This window comes from Triticum aestivum, chromosome 1A (assembly GCF_018294505.1).
Source record: "Triticum aestivum cultivar Chinese Spring chromosome 1A, IWGSC CS RefSeq v2.1, whole genome shotgun sequence".
Classification (NCBI taxonomy): Eukaryota; Viridiplantae; Streptophyta; class Magnoliopsida; order Poales; family Poaceae; genus Triticum; species Triticum aestivum.
This window is the reverse complement of record NC_057794.1, coordinates 91057137-91080763: the sequence shown is the minus strand read 5'-3', so window position 1 is coordinate 91080763 and position 23627 is coordinate 91057137. Positions and strand designations below refer to the sequence as shown.

Genomic DNA, 23627 nt, shown 5'->3' with positions numbered 1-23627 from the left:
GTTACACAAATGATATTTCTTTTGTACAAACCTCTCTCACAATATTTTTTTAACTTTCTCTGACCGAGGACTTGAATTTACACAAATAATATTCCTGCCGTTTTGAGGTAAATTAGAAAATGGAGAGATCATGATTTCTACGTTCATTGCGATCGGAAATGCACTGCGTGAAGTAGTAGAACTTCTGAGGCATGTCTGTTTGAACTTCACTTTGTTTTTGACGTGCTGTTTTTTGCATTGCATGAAGTAGTTGAACTTCACTCTATTTCACTTTATTGTATTTTTCTTATATGAAACACACACCATGTAGTACGTGAACTTCCTGTTGTTATCACGTTGAACTTCTCTCTGCTTTGAGAGAGTTATTTTAAAACACAAAAAACAACATATTTTTATGTATTTTGGACATGTAAATACACGGTGAACCTCTCTCACAAGAATTTTTCGAACTTTTCCTCGTCAAGCACTTGAACTTTTAGCAACCATTTTTTCGTTTATGAGGTTGTTTTTAAAAGTGCAAAAAATGGCGTTGTGTTTTTTATTTTTTGTACGGGTAAATCCTAGGTTTTAATAAACTAAGAACTTCTCTGTTGTTTCAATTTTAACTTCAACTTTTTATATTTTTGAGTAAAGAATTGTATTCGATTTTTATACAGAAAAAATCGAACATGGAAATACAAGATGAACCTCTCTCGTAAGAATTTTTGAACTTCCCCGGACAGAGCACTTGAACTTCTTTCAACAAACCTTTTAAACTTTTAATTTTCTATAATTTTATTCTCATTTGAAATGCATTCCTTGCAGTAGTTGAACTTCCCGCTGATTTCACCTTGAACTTCTATCATGTATTTTTGTTCAACCTCTCTCACAATAATTTTTGAACTTTCTCCGGCTGAGCACTTGAACTTATAGCAACGAAACTTTTAGCCTAAATTTGAACATCTAGGTTTTTATGTAGAAAGAGGGAAAATCTTTTTTCTCTACAAATTTTTAGCTGCTCTATTTTTCTAAATTGAACTAGTTTGTCTGGTCTTTAGTAATGAGGAAAATCCTAAATTTGGAATAAGCGTCGAACCTCTTCGTTATTTGAATTTGAAGTTCTTTTCTTCAAATGGGAAATCTATTTGAACTTCATTATTTATTATTCTATAGTAGCGGTTAAAAATCCAAGTTTTTAGTAAACATTGAACCTCTCCGTTATTTTAATTTGAACTTCTAGATTTTTTTGGGCATGCGGAAAATTCATTCTTTTTATAGACTTTTTGAATTTGTATGTTAATTTAATTCAAACTTGTTAGATTTATTTGATATTTTAATTTGAACTTCTTAGATTTATTCTTAGAGAAAAATATGGTTTATAAGCCGATTGTGATACTGGAACATTTTATCCTTCATGCAACCAGAAAATACAAAATTTTCTACGAAACCCACATGGAATGAATTATTTTGTCATGGCATTTTATTGGTTTAAGGTCCCGACTTCTTTTGGTTTTGTTATGTTAACTTTTTCGATTAGTTTCCTTTCAAGTTCCAGAACACAAACAGTTTGTTAATCGAAATTTTGTATTTTTTCATGAAGTTTAGTAATTGAACTTCTGTATGTTTTTACCTTTCCTTTTTTATATTGTATAATTATGTACTAAACGAAGTTTGGTAACTGAACTTCCTGTATTTTTATGTGAATGAAGTTAAATATGAAACCAAACTTCTTATTTTGTTTTAAATGTTGAACTTCTCTATTTTTGCAATTTGGACTTTCTAGTTTTTTAATAAACATCAAAACGCTCCGTTATTTAAATTTGAACTTCTAGATTTTTATAGAAACAAGGGACAAAATATTTTTACAAACATTTGGAAATACTGTATTTTTTCGACTTTACCTTCTTAGGTTTTTAAGAAACATTGGACTTCTCCGTAATTTAAATATGAACCTCAAGTTTTCTTCTAGAAATGGGGAAAATAGCATTTTTTGTATAATTTTTGAACCGATCTGCTTTATATATTTGAACTTCTTGGTTTATTTTTAGTAAAGGGGAAAAATCACAGTTTTATATTTGAACTTGTCTATTTTTAAAATTTCAACTTCTTGTTGTTTTATTGTTGGACTTCTTTGTTTTCATTCTTTAATAATGAGAAAAAAAATCAATGTTTTTATTAGTATAATTTAGACTCTTGGTTTTATTTCTTTTAGTAATGGAAAAAATTCCTTGTTTCCTAATAAGCATCGACCCGTTTTGTATTTTAAAATGGAAATTTTAGGTTTTTTAACAGAGAAAATCCCTTGTTTATATGAAATTGTTTGAGATGCTTTTCTTAATTTGACCTAAAGGAGGCAAGATTCAAAATTCAGTGGTTGGAACCTAGTGGTTGGCGGCGGCACACGCCAAAGCAGGAGGATCTGGGAGAGGGAGGGGCACCACCGTGCTAGGGGCGGCAGCGGCCTAGCACACTGACGGGCCCGAGTGGCCGGCGGCGGGCGGCGCTCTGTGATGGGGGGCGCTGTCGGGGCCGGGTTTGCCGGCAGCGGGAGGTGCGCCGGCACGAGGGGCCGGTGGCGGTTGTGGAGGGGGGCGGGGATTGGGCGGGGATGGGGATCGTGGGGGTCGAGGAAGGTGGGGATCGGGCAGGTATGGGGATCGTGGGGAGATCATTTTTTTGCCACTCTATCGATCAGATCCGGGAGTTCGGGATCACCACCGCGGCTCTATATAGGGCGCTGTGATCCAAATAACTATTCTATCCTGGGATTAGAATAGTGTTGTGCTATATATATAATCATCGTGAAAAATAGAGGGGGTCAATTATATATATATATATATAGTGTTTGTGTTACTATTCATCACACAGGGTGCAGAATAAGTTATTCTTCACCCGAGGTAATCTTACGGTCATTTTATAAATCAATTATATTTGAAATACAAATAGTTACATTCATATTGATTTACTACATAAAATTTGGCATAACAGAAAAATATAGGTCAAAAATCGTATTTTATGTACATTTTACACTATGTTTTTACAGTTGTCATTTTACATAACATAAAAAAATTATGATGATTATAGATTTTCTTATGTTCTCTTTTTATGTCTAAAATAAGATAAAATTTACGAAAAGTAAAATTACGGTGCATGGATGTTAAAATAGAGCTGGATGAAGAATAATTATTTCTAACCGAGGGTGACGAATAGTCAATCCCTATATATAGAGGTGGGTGGAGAATAACTATTCTTTACTGTTTTAAGTCAATTTTGAAAATGGCTAAAAACATATTTCTGCCGTAATTTCTACAAACTTTATCGGAATGGGGAAAATAATATACCTTTGTAAAGCTACGGAAAATGCGAAACTTTTTTATGATGATAGTTTTATCTGATTCCTAGCCATTTTCAAGTAATTTTGAAAATGGCGGGATCATTTATTTTTCCTTGATCACGAAATAGATTCTTTGAAAATGCACCGCGTGAAGAACTTGAACTTCTCGGCATGTCTACTTGAACTTCACTCTGTTTTTCACGTGCTTTTTTGCCCGTAGCTCTCCATCCACTCAACGGAACACTAACCGGAATTGAGCAAGTGATATACCGGTGGAAAGCTGCTGTAAACACACAACTTTCCCGTGTTGATCGTTTTTTCATACTCGCGATGATTTTAAAATTTTTTCATCTGAAATTCATTCACTGTAGTAGTTGAACTTCCTGCTGTTTTCACGTTGAACTTCTGTGAAGTATTTTCGTTTGTAATTTCTCATCCATTCGTTAGTGTTACACAAATTATATTCCTTTTGTACAAACCTCTCTCACAATTTTTTTAACTTTCTCCAATGGAGGACTTGAACTTATAACAACAAAAAATTTAGCCTTTGCTTTTTTATTCCTTTTTTATACAAAATGCACACCGTGTAGTACGTGAACTTCTGGTAGTTATCAATCTAAACTTCTCTTGGTTACATGAAAACATCTTAGTTTTTTTTATGAATTTTTAATCTGATTTTCTTAATCAATTTTTATGAATTTTGAAGCGCTCTATTTTAAAAGTGAACTTCTTGTTATTTTATTTTTGAACTTCTTGTTTCTATTCTTTAATAACGAGGAAAATATGAGTTTTCTATAATCATGGAACGTCTCCGTCTTTTTAATATGGACTTCCTGGTTTATTTCTTAATCCTTTTTTATGAAATTTTGAAGCACTATTTTTAAACATTGAACTTCTTGTTATTTATTTTCAAACTTTTTGTTTCCATTCTTTAATAACGAGGAAAATCAGAGTTTTCTATAATCATCGAACTTCTCCATCTTTTTAATATGGACTTCTTGGTTTTTTTTCTTATTCTTTTTTTGAAATTTTGAAGCTCTCTAGATTTTAAAAGTTGAACTTCCTATTATTTAATTTTTGAACTTCTTGTTTTCCATTTTTTAATAACGAGGGAAATCCGAGTTTTCTATAATCATTGAACTTCTCCATCTTTTTAATATGGACTTGTTGTTTTTTCCTTGATCCTTTTTATGAAATTTTGAAGAGCTCTATTTTTAAAAGTTGAATTTCTTGTTATTTAATTTTTGAACTTCTTATTTTCCATTCTTTAATAACGAGGGAAATTTGTGTTTTCTATAATCATCGAACTTCTCTATCTTTTTAATTTGGACATCCTGGTTTTATTTCTTTTAGTAATGGAAAAAATCCTACTTTTCATAGACATCGAGCCGCTCCATTTTAAAATTTGAACTTCTAGGTTTATTTTAATAGAAATTATTATTTATTTCGAATATAACTTATTGGTCTTATTCTTTAGTAACCGGAAAATCCGAGTTTTCAAATTTGAACCTCTAAGTTTCTTTTAGAAACTGGGAAATCTATTTTTCTTTATTTTCTATTAGTAATGACGAAAATCCTAGTTTTGTAAATACACATTGAACCGCTTTGCTATATAAATTTGAACTTCCATTTTTTGCAAGAAATGGATAAAACTGTTTTTATGCGATCTTTTTGTACACCCATAATATTTTCTTTGAACTTATCAATTTATTAAATGTGAACTTCAAGAGTTAACATTTTCTAGGTGACTCTTTTTCCTTCTTGGTATAAAAACATTAAACTACTTTGTTATTTTAGTTGATCTTCCTGGTTTATTCTTTAGTAACTAGAGAAATTCGAGTTTTGTAATTAACATCAGATGAGTTCGTTACTTTAAAATTTGAACTTCTAGTTTTTTTAAAAAAATGGGTGAAATTTGTTTTTGTTTTATCATTTTTTAACAACTCTGTATTTTTTAATTTTAATTTCTTGGTTTTATTGTTTAGTAAAAGGAAAAAACCTATATTTATTTTAATGAACAACGAACTACCCCATTTTTTGTTTCTGAACTTCTAGGGTCCTTTTTTTGAAAATGAGGAAAATCATTTTTATAAACTTTTTTGAATTGCTCCATTTTTTAAATTCAATCTTCTCTAAAAAAATTGCCAAAAAAGTAAAACCCGTTTCTTATAAACTTTGTTTGAACAATTTTTTAACAATTGAGACTTCTTGCTCTTTTCTTAATTTGAGCTTTTATTCACCGGTGATTTTGACCTTCTGCAACAAAAGTTGCAAAAAATATTCCAGGGGAAATTGACATCAACAAAACATGTATGCCATAATAGGTTTGCATAGTAACACTATATTTGCATTAGTATCTTGTTAAATCTACATAAATGCACTCATTTTTTTTGAGAATGAGAAGAACAATGCACACATGCATTTTGCGCCAGCACACTACGAGAAGTGATAAGTTACTGTCCGTGAAATCTCAACTTTTTGAACTTTTCTTTCAGCTTCGTGGTTGTGCTACAAGAACAGAAAGGAGACAACGTACAATTATCCACAAGAAGAAATGGTTGCAGCGTCTCTCTCTCCACGGAATGCCTCCCAGAAAAAATTCCTCCATTGTCCAAACACTGATGCATCTGCAGTTCAGGAGAGAGCAGAGGAGCGGTGCTCGCTGCAGCTTGTTGCAGCCACACATATGGGAAGATGGCGGACCTGCAGGACCGCACATGGAGCTGAATGATGTTGTGGCTGCTGGAGGACGCACTGGAGTGGGACTACCGAGGTTGGGCGGCCGGGCGCATGTGACGATGAGCAGGGGAAGGAAGTGGAGATAGGGGTGCCGAGCATGAGCCGCGTGGGCGTCGAGGAATGGTGCGGCTCACGTTGGGGCGCATGGGAATCCCTTTCCTCTATCTGGACCACGCGAGTGGAAAGGGATCCATGCTCCTGGAGGCATGAGGCACTGAGATCCAATCGCGTAGCCAGGATCCGACAACGGCTGAAGGCAGGAGCTCGCAGGGTTGCGCCGACGGGATAAGGTGGCGCGAGGGTGTGGCCGCCGCCGGTGGCTCCGATGGCTGGCAGCACGCGGAGGTGAGTGTCGGGGCTCCGGTGACCAGTAGAGGGTGGGGCGCTGGGGTCGGGGAGGCCGGCAACAAGAGGGGTCGTTAGGGTAGGGGAAGGCAGCAGGAGGCGCGTTGGCCCGGGGGGTGGCGGTGGTGGGTGGCGCGTTGTGGACCAGGGGCCGGTGGCAGGAGGTGCACTGGAGCTAGGTGGCCAGCGGCGGTAGGTGATCGGGCAGAGGTGCTGCGGGAGGTTGGGGAGGGCGGCGGGAAAGTCGTGGCCTGGGGAATGGTCCGGTCGGAGGGATTTGATGGGCAAGCCAGGTTTTACTTTTTTGCATCTCGAGAGTTCGGGAATATTTCATCGGGCCCTATATATAGAGCCGCTGTGATCCAAATAACTATTCTAATCCCAGGATCAGAATAGTGCTACTCTCTCTCTCTCTCTCTCTCTATCTATATATATATATGTAGAGCCGTTGTGACAAATTTTATCTACCACCGGTGGTAGTTACCACCACTTCAGTTTTGCACGTTGTATGTAGTATCTATTAAATCAGAAAGTATGTACACGTAGTATGTAGTATATAAGAATGTTTAGGTAGTATATATATACATATTTGGATCACTACTTTTTAGGTAGTATGCATCGTATTTTGGATTGCCCTTTTTTACGTACAAATATATACGTATTTCACAAATATAATAAGAATTATGGGCCGATCGCAATTTTTTCATGTAACGCACTTTGGAATATGTTATATATAATATATGAACATATTTAGAATGATAAAGTAGTATATATATAATACCATATGATAGTATATGAGATATGTGGGGTAACTACTACTCGGTGGTAGGATAGATTTTCCCATATACAAATTTTATCTACCACGAGTGGTAGTTCTCACCACTTGAGTTTTGTATGTTGTATGTAGTATCCATCAAATTGAAGAGCATGTACGCATAGTATATAGTATATAAAATTGTTTAGATAGTATATATACACACTACTTTTTAGGTAGTATGCATTATATTTTGAGTATGCTTTTTTATGTACAAATATATACGTATTTCATTAATATAATATAAACCATGAACCAACTTGTAATTTTTCCATGTAACTTACTTTGGAATATATTATATATAATATATGAATGTATTTATAATGATAAAGTAGTCCCTATATATATTGTAAAATTTCCATATATACGTATTGATGACTATTTTTTCATACACATGAAACTTTTTTATACATATCTAATCTTATTTATGATTATATTTTTTATATGCATGAAACTTTTTAAATACACACATTTAGTTTTTTAAACACATGGTTACATTTTTTAAATAGGTATTAACATTAAAAGAATTTGAATTACACATTTACTTTTCTAATTGCTAAACCATACAGGAAGATTCACGAAGGAGTTCATTATTTCCCTATTCTTATAATTTTATATTATTTAATTGGTTTAGAGATTTTTTATAAGGAAAAACTTGTTTTTAGACAATAATGAAAACTTGTTTTTTTCCACATAACTGACCATCCTTACCAAATGGTAATAAGGAAAACCTTGTTATTTTCCCATTATTTCATTGGGTCGATTTTTTTTTGAGAAATATGAGGGCATCCCACATTTCTTCCTGGATGGGCTGCGACCTACATGGCACACATAAATTTTAAAAGAAAAGAAAGGAGGTGGCCTCGTTCCACCGAGGCCCAAGCCCACCTGGAGCGACTAAGTACCAATGCATCCACGTTCACGACCAAATGAGCATTTATATTGGTTGTAATCAGGTAGAAATAAGGTCGTCGACCACTCTTGTCTGCTTTATGACCATTTGGTGTAAGGTAATTTCAGGGTTTGAGCCCTTCCAAGCGAACCGTAGGTTTACGACCAATTTAGCTGGGGTCACTAAGAGAAGGTCACAAGTTGATATATTTCTTATACTGCGCATCCACTTTTAAGATTTTAGGAAACATCTATCACGCTATATCCAAACACACCCTGTACTTAGCTGTAAATGATCACGAAGCACACCAACAAGCATTCGGTTTCCCCTCAATTTGCACGCATACCTCCATGCAGACACTGGTGCTGCGCTTCGGCATATCTGTGATGACATGTCTAACCCACCCTGGACCACACAAACCTCTCCATAGACTGTGTACACCCAGTGCAGAGGATCTACAGTGAACTTGAAAACCTGTAGTCGGAATGTTATTGCCATGTGGGACGCCTCCTGGATGTGTCATGTGGAGATGGGGGCGGGAGACTGGACGGGCCGATGGGGGCATGGGGCGCCACCCCCTTCTATATAAGGCGCAGACCCATCGCCCCGTCTCTGACACAGGTATTTCTCCCATCGAAGAGCAAGAGAGTACTCCCCTTCTTCTTGCTTTTCTTGCCCCATCTCTACCGCAGGTGTTCCTGCTGCCATTGCTCCGATCCAACCTCGGAGGCCGCACTGATGGCTGAAGGGAGTGCCTATTTCGACTAGGATGTGGCGGCCTCGGTGCCCGGGAACCACTACACGACCTCTAGGCATGGCCGTGTTGCACATCACTTCGTTCGTAATGATGATGGTGCTCCAGCCGGGGCGGTCGTTGTCCCAGGCGCCAAATCAAGAGCTTCTGGTGGCATCAGCGAGTTGGATCCCACTAGATTCCCCGGCTACAGGAGCAGCGACACCCGTACGACAATCGTGGCGCCTGCTCGGGGGCCGCCACGTGCCATATCCAGCGCCCAGCGGCTCACATGGTTCAACGGGTCATGGATAGACAGACATGTATGTAGAAAATCCAATCCTAATTGCAAACCTTTTTCTTTGTCCTTCATTGGCTCTAGCTTCGTCAGTTTTATTTGTGATTTTATGGCAAGCTGCTCAGGGTGAAGGTGCAGGAGTTCGACATCGGGAGGTGGACGAAGGTCGCGATGTACCTCCCCTACCAGAGCGGGAAGCAGTGCTGGGAGAGATGGATCAACAAACTTGACCCCAACATTGAGGTGATCGTGCGAGATCAAAATTTCTTAACTCTCTAGTACATTATTAGGGAAAACCTTATACACAGAAGTTTATCAGTAGTGCAGTTTAAAAGTGGGCGCTACTGCTAATTAGTAGTAGCGAGGAGTATAAAAACCGTGCTATTACTAAGTTGATAGTAGTAGCGAGGGGTATAAACCCGCGCTGCTACTAAGTGGTCTCCAACAATGCCCCTGGGATAGGCCATAGTAGTAGCGAGGGGTATAAAACCGGCGCTACTACTAAGTAGGTAGTAGTAGCGCAGGTAAGACCCCCCACACTACTACTAAGCGTGTCCACCCCACCACTCTCTATCTCATCCCTAAAAAATACTCTCTCACAAACTCACATGTTCCTCGATCCACCCCACCCCGGCTCCTCTCCCCACGATCTCCTCGCCACCTCCACCACCCACGCCAGCCAGTTCCGAGGAGCCTGGTCTAAAATCGGGCTGGCCTGCTGGAGCCAGGTCCTCTCCCAGCGCATTGTTGATTGATTCATGAGAAGAGCGAGACGCCAAGAACTCGGGGAAGTCGTGAGGCCGTCTACCTCTGCCCGCCCAGGACTCTATCTCGATCCCTGCCGACAAGCCGATCCCCGTCCTCCTACCTGCAAGAGAGATTGGACACCACGGGAGCGCCCAGATCCTGACATGAACCCCGAGTAGTAAGTCCCTCCCTCCCTCCCTCCTCTACTTCGCCCCCAGCAGTTCCGATCGGGGCTGGGGCTTTTAGGCTGAGATCTCGCTGGATCTGGCGCGCGCGGGGGTTGACTCTCTCGATACCAGCAGAATCATGCCCTTTTTTCTTGGTCTGGATCGTGTCCGTGAGGGGAATGCAACGTCTCCAGCAGAGTTTGTGTTTAAATTAGGTGAAATCTGATGCGAAATCGTTTGCTGTGTGCACCTATCTCGCTCCATGCCGCTTGGTGGATGTACTCTTTTTTCACCCGGTCGTTATGATTAGTGTTTCCAGTGTTGTTTATTGTGGATTTTAGATTCCTACTACTACTATCTAATGGCAATAAAAGAACAAGACAGAGGAAAGAAAATAGGTCGGTTTTGGTGAATTATGTATGCTAATGTCACTTTGCACCATCTCTAGTTTTGCAGTCACTTTGCATCCATGATCCAATCCGTCTCCACACTTCAGATGTGGGTAGAGTGCACAAGTCTGCTTAACATCCTTTACAAGCACGGCCAAATGCTCTATCTCTTCATGTTGTATAACTGTGACAGTCATGGGCTGATATAACTGTTTGTTCAGTTACCGCTGTAACTGTGGTTGCACTCCACTCATTCAATGTTACAATATCATTATATCTTAATACGGCAAGGGGAACTATTTTTACATTTTATCACAGTAATCACACACTAGTACATAGGGATCTATTAGCTTAGCAAAACTGGCATTTTGGCTGAGTATTAAACAGCAAAATGTCCCTTCATCTATCGCTGCTTACTTGTATAAGCCTGACAATATTATTCCATCTAATTGCTGTGTGTTATTATCTTGAATACATTTCTCTTTTAATTTATTTTCAATCTTCCAAGCCTGTACATAGTTATTGTATCTTATTATCATCTTTGGAAGTGGCCGGACCCTTCCGCGAACCCTGCGCAAGCAGGAGCTATGTGCAGCGCACTGCCCTTTTTTATCATCTTGAAAATGTCACCAATACTTGTTTTATTCTATGCGCACCATGTTTGCTGGAGATTAACTTTCTCTTATTTGACCATGTAGTGATTACCTCTTCAAGCTATTGCTTATTGGAGACTCAGGTGTTGGCAAGTCATGTCTTCTGTTAAGATTTGCAGTAAGAATCTCTATCTCAAGCATGATCCATTTTTCTATCTCTTTCCCGTCTATATATTATGGAAGGTTTCCATGTTAAAATTTAGGTAGTTGAAGGATACATCATGGAGTTGACCATTTTGTTTATAGGATGTGTAAGTTGAATCATTATTCACAATTGTTCAAATTTAAATTGTTCAACATGAATAGTTCATTATTGGTAGCTAGTACATTTTTCCACAAGATGATGGGCATCCTTATATAGTACTCCCTCCGTAAACTAATATAAGAGCTTTTAGATCACTCCCTCTGTACATTTTTCCGCTCGATTTAAAATGGTGCTCTCTGGAGAGTCAACGTCGACCCTGGCGCTGTTTTGAAGAGCAGTGGGAATCAATTTTCTGATGTACTTTGTTGGCGATTTCCCTATCCATGAAATGATAAATTTTGAAGAGATGTTATCTGTCAAATATTTCAAGCATATATAGCTCAAATACACTAGTATTTCTTGAATGCACCAAAACAAGAAGATAGCACGAACACGTACAGCTAGGGTATGCATTTAGTAGGTGTTTTCTGGTTTGAAGATTCATAATAGACTAAAAGAGACAGATAATTGAAGAGAATACCCTACTGGATCTGCACGAGGGCGCGAACTAACAAGTTTTCACTTTCTCGACTGGGTGCAGGGTGATCGACGAGGACTATTGCGGCCCAATGGGAGTCGTGCTCTTCAACTAATCGGAGGAAGACTTCACCATGAAGCCCCGCGACCGCGTCATACAGATTATCGTCCAGGTGGTTGCGACACAGGAGGTCCCCGGGGTGGAGAACCTTGATGCCACCATCCGTAGGTCACCGAGGTGGAGGACGACGCCACCATCCGGAGTTCCTCAAGGTGGAGGACCTCGACGCTTTGTACATACATCTAGAGAAGTGGTCTCGTTAGGTTGGTGGTGAAACGCTAGGGAAGGTACCAACCTTTTGATGATGGTTGTGTGTGTCCTCGTGATCTCTTCGAGTTGAGATGTTGAATGTTGCATCCATGAAAAATGCAAGTGTTAAGATGGTTCTGTGAAATTTATTTTGCACTGGACATGTCTCTGATCTCCATTCATGAATACTGCATCTATTTTTATTTTTTTAATTCCTAATTTGCTAGTAGTAGCGTTGGGAAAAAGCTGCCATACTAGTATTTAGGATACTAGTAGCGCTGGTATTGTAGGCACGCTACTACTACTTCATTAGTAGTAGCGCGAGTCTATAATAGAAGTAGCGTGGGTGGCACACGCTACTACTAACAAAGTTAGCAGTAGCGCGGGTTTCTCCCACGCTACTACTAACTATTAGTTGTAGCGCGATACTAGTAGTGTGGGTACCCGCGCTGCTAGTAGCCATTTTACCCGCGGTGCTAGTAGCCTTTTTCCTAGTAGTGGTCCCTCCTATCAGCTTGATCTGGGGAATTTTGATGATCTATGATCGAGTGTGCTTACGCAAACAAATTCTTCATTGCGTTAATATGATTCGTCACCATTCGAAAGTGGCTATTAACTCCCGGATAAATAGTTAGTAGTCTTTCATGTCTTTAGTCTAATCAGTAAATGTGGCAATTAATTTCTTCATTTAGGCCACTAAATGATCACCCAAGTAATTTTTTGAAGAAAAAATTTAGTAGGGAAGTAATTTTCTAAATTAATAAGGACTGATGTTCCTGCCCACACATTAGCATTTGCAACGTGTACATGGATTTTGTGTTCAATCCGTAAATAAATAAAATCTCACTTGCACGTACAAATATCAAAATTTACTACTCCCTTTGTTCACAAATATAATATGTTTTAGATATTTGAATATGGACTACAAGGACTGAAGTAAGTGAACAAACACGCTAAAACAAATGTATATACATACAATTCGGAAAAATAGTTAGAACATCTTATATTTTTGAATGGAGGGAGTAATTGACTTGGTGTCTCATTTTTATTAAACTAGACAATTGTCCATGCATTGCAAAGGGAGTATAAACATTCTCCTATATTAGCCCGTGATTGCGCGTCTATTATTACATTGGTGCGCTATAATCTTAGGAAGTTATTGTATGCAATTGTCATGATTTACCTATCATCTTATTCTTAAGCACTTATTTGGTAAGAATTTATAGAATTACGAAAGAAAATATTATTTAGGAGAAAGATCAGAGATGGGATTCAAAATGTCATCTTATTGTGAATCACTTATTTGGTAAGAATTTATTGACTTACCAAAAATATTATTATCTGAGAAAAAAATCAGAGATACGAGGAAAAAATCAAACAGGAGAACATAAGGGGGAACTATAGAGAAAGAGAGAGGTTGGACAAAGGAGAGGGTGAAATGGGAACCTTAGATTCTTTTTAAGTAGTAGAGAAGATATTCTTGGCCACCAAGTGATCACCTAAAAATTATCTTGATTATTTGTCAAATTATTACTTCTACCTATTTGTGATTTGCGACAATTTGGTATCCCTATAGTAAGAGTGGATGTTCCTGCCCACAAATTAGCATTTGAGATGTGATACTTTATTTAGTTGAATCATATGATTACGCGGCCAATAATTTGCACCTATAGTTTGGTCACCATTTGGAAGTAGGTATTAATTCCCGGAAAAATAGTTAGTAGTATTGCATGTCTTTAGTCTAATCAGTAGATGTGGCAATTACTTTCTTCATTTAGACCACTAAAAGTAATTTTGGGAAATTAATAGGGACCAATGTTCCTGCCCACACATTAGCATTTGAAATGTGTATATGAATTATGTGTTCCATCTACAAATAAAACAATTGCACTTGCACTTACAAATATCAAAATTTGCTAATTGACATGGTGTGTCCTAACTTTCTAATTCTTAGCCACTAAGTGATCGCCCAAGCATTACCAAATTTGGACCACAATAGCCAGCGACCATTCGCTATCTAGGATGGCATTTGCAAACGGCGCTGCTAGCAGTTTTAGTGTTTGGGATGGTATTTTCGACAACAACAAAATCATGGCATTTTGTTTATTTTAGTTCAATTTTTATCAAAAAAACTGCCATCATCAGATCTTGATCCTGTAGTCTGTGGGGCATTTGCTGGGATTTCGTCCCCAGGAACGTTCCCTAGATAGAGATAAGATTACCGATTGTTTTTTTCTTGGTTATTTTTTAAATTATTGCTGCTACATATTTGTGACTTGCCTCAATAGGGTATTCCCTAAAGTAAGAGTCATTCCAACACACAAATTGCATTTGAGATGTGGTAATTTTATTAGTTCAACCATATAGAAAAAATAAGTCACATGTTGATAATGGGATACACATGTTCCAAAAATTTGATGTTGTTTATTTGTGAAATTGCTGCTTTTATTTATTATGGTTTTCCTGAATCAGGTGAATATGAGTAGATTTTCCTGCTCCTGGGTTAGCATTTGAGATATGTGTGGGTTGCAACAAAATTGAGCTCCGCTCCACTCCCTCTAGACCGTACTGACTGCCCAAGGCACACCCTACTCCGATATTCAGGTGCGGCAGGCTTCACCAATGGAGATGTGCACACTACCAGCTCATGCACCAAGCCCCCCTACCCACTACCATGAGCCCTATGATGAGTTGTGCACGCATAAACCCATGCATCGACCCCCCCAATTCCTCTTTGGGCCTGATGAAGAACTGCATGCCCATTTTCATGCATCGCTTCGTAGCATTCCTAGTGCTCTTGGATAACGACCTAATGACGACAAAGATGGATGCTTTGCATGGTAGTTGCGCTCCCGGCAGGGCCCTCGCCTAGTGCACCACTTTTTGTGTCGGTGTTGCCTCCCATTATCCCTGCCCCAAGCTCCACTCCACCCTGGTCACCCACAAAAAGGAGGGAGACACTTGCAAAGGTCATAGACTTCGACAAGTCAGCATAGCCCATGCCTGCATGCCAAGAACAGGGTTATTCCCATCGCACAACTACTGTAGAGGCTTCTCTGCCAATGGATGGGAGTCATTGGTGAGGTTGAACAGGTCAACAAGGAAGAGTTTAAGCCTTCGTGGCTCTGTTCTAGGAGAGGATGCCAGACATAGCATCACACTCCGGATGCTTTTCAAGCTTGACTACAATTTGACGACGGTTGTGGAGTGTAGAAATATATTGCCCATCTCTCTCAACCAGCTTAGTTTTTTGGATGTGCTAGTGGAGCATGAGTTCAATATGGTATCTGATCCAAGAGGTCTCAAGTCTACTAACGCAATATTAATAAAGATTTGGTGGCCTACATCAATCCCATGCCTAAGGACTAAAATAGCCTAGACACTAGGGACGTGTTGAAACATATTGCCCGTCTCTCTTCATCAATTCAGATTTTTGGATGAACTGCCTGGAGCATGAATACAATATAGAAGATGCTTTGACGGAGCATGATGGCGAAGGTGGCCACGCGATGCCATCGCCAATGGGCGAGTACGTCACGGGGATAGCCTGGTCCCTTGGTTCACCTAATGATGCATTCATGATCCATCAGCCAGTTAATTCCATGTTTGAGATGATGTATAAGATTTTTCCTCCTCTGCCCATTGATCCTCCGATGAAAGTAGCGAGTGTTAGCATCCCCCTCTTTAATACCTGCGATACTTGAGATTTGTTGCTTGGTTCCCATGACCTGATCCCTTTGTTCACCGAATGAGTATTTTGGGCTTATTAGCCTTATACATGTTGTGGCCGAGCTCATTGACAAAACTCTTTTCATGAGGTTGGCTCTACACATGAATGATATTGTTTCCATTGCACAAATTGCTTTGATTAAGAGGAGAATCATCCACGATAACTTCATTTATCTGCCCAACGTGGCTAGAAGATTTTACCACATCAAGACACACATGCTCCTCTTCAAGATCAACATAAAGAAGTCCTTGGATTCCTTTAGGTGGGGCCATTTTACAGAAATGTTTAGTCACCATGGCTTCAAAGGCCACATCCGGGGATGGATCTCGACCCTCCCCTCCTTGACTTCTTCTCGAGTTTTTCTCAATGGGATTACCAAGGACCAGATCAAGCATGGTTGTGGCATTTTTAGGGTTCCACTGTCCCCTTTTCTCTTTGAGCTCACCATTGACCTGCTGCACCATATATTTAGCAAGTATATGACCTAAGGAAAACTTCATACTCTTGGTGGGCATCGCACGAGCATTCGCGGTTCCCTTTACCTTGACAATGTGGTTGTTTTATGCGCCCCTATCAAGCAAGAAGTCCAATTCCTCGCCACCACGGTTGCCTCTTTTGGATATACTATCAGCCTAGTTATAAATTGCAGAAAGATCCATGTTTCGCCTATCTGGTGCAATAACACAAACCTTGATGACATACTCTAGTCCTTCCCGGCATGTTTCTTATCCTTCCCCATATGTTACCTTGCACTATCCCTCGTGGTCAAAATATTAAGGACAGCCCACTTGCAACAATTTGAAGATTAAGCCATTGGGAAATTAGCACCTTGGAGAGGGAAACATTTTCATACTGTGGGCCGCATGTTCTTGGTCAAGGTGGTGCTCGCGGCTGTGGCCATACATCATCTTACACTATTTAACCTCCTGTGGAGGTTTTTAAGAAGATTGATAGCTTGTGGTGTGCCTATGTTTGGGTGAGGATGAAAAAAGTGACCGAAGGCAAGTGAAATTAACTGGGAGCAAGTTTGCAAGCTGGAGGAGTTTGTTGGCCCAGAAATTCTTTATCTTGGAAGTTTTCCATCGTGCTTCACATACTATGGTTATGGCTGGACTAGGATGGCCACTAGAGGGTGGGGTACGGTATGGGGATGTCATGCAACAATGATGAAGTGATCTATTAGTGGCGGCCACTTAGGTATGACCGGTAATAGTACTAAAGCCAAATTTTGGGAGTCAACATGGCTGGAGGGAGTGATGCATAAAGATATACCACCATTTAAAAAATCCACAAGAAAGGTGGCACTGTGGACATGGTTTTAAGAGATAAGTTTTGGATTCTACATAGTGGTAGTCAAGGAGGCCTCAAGCTAGAGCACATCTAGTAATTCATCATTCTGTAAGACAAACTTGCCAATGCATGTCTTCATCCAACAAAATATCCAAGATACAACCATGAGAAAGTTGACCAACGACGGGAATTATACTAGCTCGTCGGCTTACAAGGCTCAGTTCATTGGCCTCATCTGATCCAACTTGCATGACATATCTTGGAAGGTTTGGCCGTCCTAAAATGTAATATCTTTGCTTGGTTACCCATCAAAAATAGGATTGAAGGATAGAGGTGGCAACGTCGAGAGTGACCGAACTGCGACTGGTTCCCTCTTTGCAACCAAGTGCAAGAATTAGTGCCTCACCTCGTTATCAAGTATCGGTTCTTGCCTCAAGTTTGGAACGGCATGATCTCTTATCTTTGTCTTCATGTTAGTATGATGCTTTGTCGTTGTTTTGAGATGATGAAGTCTTGGTGGAAAGAAATACTCCTCAATAATTCGCAGCCGAGGAAATCTCTATATTATTTGCTCCTTGTTCGATGCGAGATTTCAAAGGAAAGGAACGCATGTGTATTTTGTAATAAAGTGATGCCGATGGCGGTCATTGTTTGCCTCATCCAAGACAAGGTGCCTCTTTGGCTATTGTGGGGCCTAAGAATTTGAGTTGTGTAATGTAGGAGAGTAATTTGGTGTCTTTGTGGTTCTTATTTTACGAACTTCTCTTATTAATGAATAGAAAGGTAAATATTTTTCGTTGTTCCAACAAAAAGAGCACAAAACCTACAAATAAAAATGACACTTGCACTTGTGATATAATCGATATTGCTAACTGGATTTTTTTAAAAGTTTTGTAAATCTTGGACACCTCAAATTGCATAATTTTGATTCCCAAAATTGTAGCACACGTGAAATATGTGTAATTTTTAATAAGATAACTGAAAATAAATAAGCCATGCATTTTTTTGTATCGGTCGATCCTCTCCAAATAATTATTCACATACAAACTTTTCTTCTTTCCATTTTTCTATCAGGCTCATTCCACCATTTCATCAATTTATATGTGGCATAGATCAGTTTTGTGAGAGTATTAGGCTTAGCTGGAAGTTCTCTAACCAATAGATTCTAGAGATACTTTGAGATTCCATAGATAACTTGAGATTCTGACTATGTTTTCTGATCTTGGCGAATTTTATATATCTTGTTTCACAGTGTATCATTAGTTTTTCTTCTGTTTCAAAGTGAAACATAATGTTCCATTACATACCAGCAAATCTGATCTGAAACAAGTGCATTGTTATTTGTTGGTACATGAGAAAACATTATGATGCACTTTGAAACAAGATACATATTTTTAATAAAATTTTGGTACTCTTAAACAACACAAATTTTTCCAACAACAAAAAAAGGTAAGATAAATCTGAAAGCAATGATGAATGGTGGATGCATGCACGACATATCCATGCATGGTAGAAAAGTGACTCTCTATTGACTTCTAAAAATATAATGCTTCTGGGTAAAGGTAGTAGATACTACTTTCATTTTGATGTGTTGTGTTCAATTGTACTTCAATTTAATGTTATGTCATAATTAATTAACTCATGAATACTTCCCTTGCAGAGGAAAATCAGGGCCGACGTGGAAGACATGGATCTGATCGAGTTGCATCAGACCTAGGGGAACTGCTAGTCGGTGATCGCCGGGCTACTCTATGGCCGGTCGGAGAACACCGTCAAGAACCACTATAATGCCACCAAGCATAGTCCGGACACAAAGCGCCAGCTCAAGAAGAGGAACAACAAGCAGCCACCTCCTGGCCAGCTCTCCCTTCTCGCGGAGTACATCCATAGCCTAGAGCCGCACACTGGATCACCAGCGGAGACACCTCCGGTGTCCGACCATTGTATCATGACCAAGAGCACGGTGGGCAGATGGGGATGGCCCGTAGAGACGCTACCGTCATCGCCCTACCACACAAGCGCACCAGACCTACCCCAATCCGGCCATGACTGGTATGTACTACCACCCAAACGCGACCAACATGCAGTACTGGGCGCCGGATTTGAATTTCGCCGATGAGCAAAACAAGGGGTACTCATACTACATCCCTCCCAATGTACACCTGAACCACTGCCTGTCCTACGGTCTGTTGCCGACATAGATGGTTAGTGAGCAAGACATCCAGCAGGCAGCCAATGCAAGCATGAACGTGTCCATGTTCACGGGACAACATACCCTCCCGGTGAGCGACCTGAAGAGGCGGTGGCAGAGATGCACCATGAGTCCTCTGACAACAACCAACTAGACAACATGGGTGGTGGAGCTAGTTATTGGTCCTACTACTACATCATGGACGCGGCTGGTCTGACCGGCCTTGCTGGAGGTAGTGGTAGCGGTAGCGACCCTAGTGACATGGATGTGGTGCAAATGGCCTCGAGGGAGTTTGCCGTGCAGGACCGGGAGCTGGTCACCCACACCCTTAGTCGACTGTATTTCATCGACATGATGCATTGATTCAAGTCAGACATACATGTCCCCGGAGGATTGCATGTCTATGGAGAACATTGAGATTGTATGTGTTGTCCTTATGTACTTTGTTTGATTTGAGTATTTTGTAATGGTACTTTATGCGGTCAATTTGTGGAAGTACATTAATTTGTTCGTGTTTGCTAATCCTTGGGAAATCATTTTAGTCGATTTCGATAGAGAAGAGGTAGAAAACGAAGAAATTGCAAAGGTGAGATGGCCAGCCGCGACGTCTCTAATGTGATCGAGACAGAAATGATGCCGCTGGCCTCAACATCTGCATGGAGGATGATAACCCACAAGTATAGGGGATCGCAACAGTTTTCAAGGGTAGAGTACCAACCCAAATTTATTGATTCGACACAAGGGGAGCCAAAGAATATTCTCAAGTATTAGCCGCTGAGTCGTCAATTCAACCACACCTAGAAACTTAATATCTGCAGTAAGGTATTTAGTAGCAAAGTAATATGATAGTAGTGGTAATGGTAGCAAAAGTAATATTTTTGGTTTTATAGTGATTGTAACAGTAACAACGGAAAAGTAAATAAGCGAAGAACAATATATGAAAAGCTCGTAGGCATTGGATCAATGATGGATAATTATGTCGGATGCGATCAATCATGCAACAGTTATAACATAGGGTGACACCGAACTAGCTCCGGTTCATCAATGTGATGTAGGCATGTATTCCGAAAATATAGTCATACATGCTTATGGAAAAGAACTTGCATGACATCTTTTGTCCTACCCTCCCATGGCAGCGGGGTCCTATTGGAAACTAAGGGATATTAAGGCCTCCTTTTAATAGAGTACCGGACTAAAGCATTAACATATAGTGAATACATGAACTCCTCAAACTAAGGTCATCACCAGTAATGGTCCTGATTATTGTCACTTCGGGGTTAACGGATCATAACACATAATAGGTGACTATAGACTTGCAAGATAGGATCAAGAACTCACATATATTCATCAAAACATAAATAGGTTCAGATCTGAAATCATGGCACTCGGGACCTAGTGACAAGCATTAAGCATAGCAAAGTTATAGCAACATCAATCTCAGAACATAGTGGATACTAGGGATCAAACCCTAACAAAACTAACTCGATTACATGATAAATCTCATCCAACCCATCACCGTCCAGCAAGCCTATGATGGAATTACTCACACACGGGGGTGAACATCATGAAATTGGTGATGGAGGAATGGTTGATGATGACGATGCGACGGATTCCCCTGTCCGGAGCCCCGAACGGACTCCAGATCAGCCCTCCCGAGAGGTTTTAGGGCTTGGCGGCGGCTTCGTATCGTAAAACGCGATGAATCCTTCTCTCTGATTTTTTCTCCCAGAAACACAATATATGGAGTTGGAGTTGAGGTCAGGAGGAGGCCCACAGGGGGGCCCAGAGGGTAGGGGGCGCGCCCCCACCCTCGTGGCAGGGTGTGGGCCCCCTGGCTTCATCTTTTGCCAGTATTTTTTATATATTCCAAAAATAATCTCCGTTGATTTTCAGGTCATTCCGAGAACATTTATTTCTGCACAAAAATAACAGCATGGCAATTCTGCTGAAAACAGCGTCAGTCCGGGTTAGTTCCATTCAAATCATGCAAGTTAGAGTCCAAAACAAGGGCAAAAGTGTTTGGAAAAGTAGATACGACGGAGACGTATAAACTCCCCCAAGCTTAAACCTTTGCTTGTCCTCAAGCAATTCAGTTGATAAACTAAAAGTGATAAAGAAGAACTTTTACAAACTCTGTTAGCTCTTGTTGTTGTAGATACGTAAAGCCAGCATTCAGGTTTTCAGCAAAGATTATGAACTAACCATATTCACAATAACATTTAGGTCTGATGTTTACTCATATCAATGACATAATCAACTAGCAAGCAACAATAACAAATCTCGGATGACAACACTTTCCTAAAACAATCATAATATGATATAACAAGATGGTATCTCGCTAGCCCTTTCCGAGACCGCAAAACATAAATGCTGAGCACCTTTAAAGATCAAGGACTGACTAGACATTGTAATTCATGGTAAAAGATATCTAGTCACAGTCATACTCAATGTAAACTAACAGTAATGGATGCAAATGGCAGCGGTGCTCTCCAACTGGTACTTTTTAATAACAGGATGATGACTCGGCATAAAAGTAAATGGATAAGCCCTTCGCAGAGGGAGGAAGGGATTTGTAGAGGTGCCAGAGCTCGGTTTTGAAATAGAGATGAATAATATTTTGAGTGGTATACTTTCATTGTCAACATAACAACCGAGAGATCTCAATATCTTCCATGCTACACACATTATAGGCGGTTCCCAAGTAGAATGGTAAAGATTATACTCCCCCACCACCAACAAGCATCAATCCATGGCTTGCCCGATACAATGGGTGCCTCCAACTAACAATAATCCTGGGGAGTTTTGTTTGCAATTATTTTGATTTGATTTGAGCATGGGAATGGGCATCCCGGTGACCAGCCATTTTCTCATGAATGAGGAGCGGAGTCCACTCCTCTTGAGAATAACCCGCCTAGCATGGAGGATACAGACAACCCTAGTTGATACACGAGCTATTCAAGCATACAAAACAGAATGTTAGTTTGAAGGTTTAGAGTTTGGCACATACAAATTTACTTCGAATGGCAGGTAGATACCGTATATAGGAATTTATGATGGACTCATATGGAATAACATTGGGGTTTATGGAATTGGATGCACAAGCAGTATTCCCGCTTAGTACAAGTGAAGGCTAGAAAAAGACTGGGAAGCGACCAGCTAGAGAGCGACAACATTCATGAACATGCATTAAAATTAATCAACACGAAATGCAAGCATGAGTAGGATATAATTCACCATGAACATAAATATCGTAGAGGCTGTGTTGATTTTGTTTCAACTACGTGCATGAACATGTGCCAAGTCAAGCCACTCGAATCGTTCAAAGGAGGATAACCCTATCATACCACATCACAACCATTTTAATAGCATGTTGGCATGCAAGGTAAACCATTATAAACTCCAAGCTAATTAAGCATGGCATAAGCAACTACAATCTCTAATTGTCATTATAAATATGTTTCTTTCATAATAGGCTAAATCAGGAGCGATGAACTAATCATATTTACAAAAACAAGAGCGGTCGAATTCATACCAGCTTTTCTCATCTCAATCAGTTCATCATATATCATCATTATTTCCTTTCACTTGCACGACCAAATAGTGTGGATAATAATAATAGTGCACGTGCATTGGACTAAGCTGGAATCTGCAAGCATTCAATTCAAGAGAGAAGACAAGGTAATATGGGCTCTTTGTTAGATCAACAATAATGCATATAAGATCCACTCAACATTTTCATTATGGTCTTCTCCTCTCAACCCCCAAAGGAAAGAAATAAAATAAAACTATTTACACGGGAAAGCTCCCAACAAGCAAAAGAAGAACGAGAAATCTTTTTGGGTTTTCTTTTAATTTACTACTACTACAAGCATGGAAAGTAAACTAACTAAAAGATACAACTAATTTTTTTTGGTTTTTCTTAAGGTTTTTCAAATACACAAGAAGAAAAGCTTAAAACGAAAATAAACTAGCATGGATGATACAATGAAAAAGTATGAGCACCGACAACTGGCATGAGTGTGTGAACATGAATATAATGTCGGTGAGAGATACGTACTCCCCCAAGCTTAGGCTTTTGGCCTAAGTTGGTCTATGCCCATGGATGGCCTGGTGGGTATCCGAAGTTGAAGATGGGGTTGTACTGAGATGCATCAGCTACTGCCTGAAGAGCTGCAGCTTGGAGGCAGGCTTCCTCTGTCCTCCTCTCGTACTTGTCCGCCTCCTCCCTGGTTATTACATATCTCCTTTTTTCCAGAAAGTCAAAGAAAGCAGGAGAAGGGAGATCGACGTGATAG

At 39.7% G+C, this 23627-nt stretch overlaps 1 pseudogene; it reads left to right on the top strand.

Moving 5' to 3' along the window:
• Positions 1-8841: 8841 nt before the first annotated feature.
• On the top strand, positions 8842-19695 carry LOC123144616 (uncharacterized; annotated as a pseudogene).
• The last annotated feature ends 3932 nt before the right edge of the window (positions 19696-23627 follow it).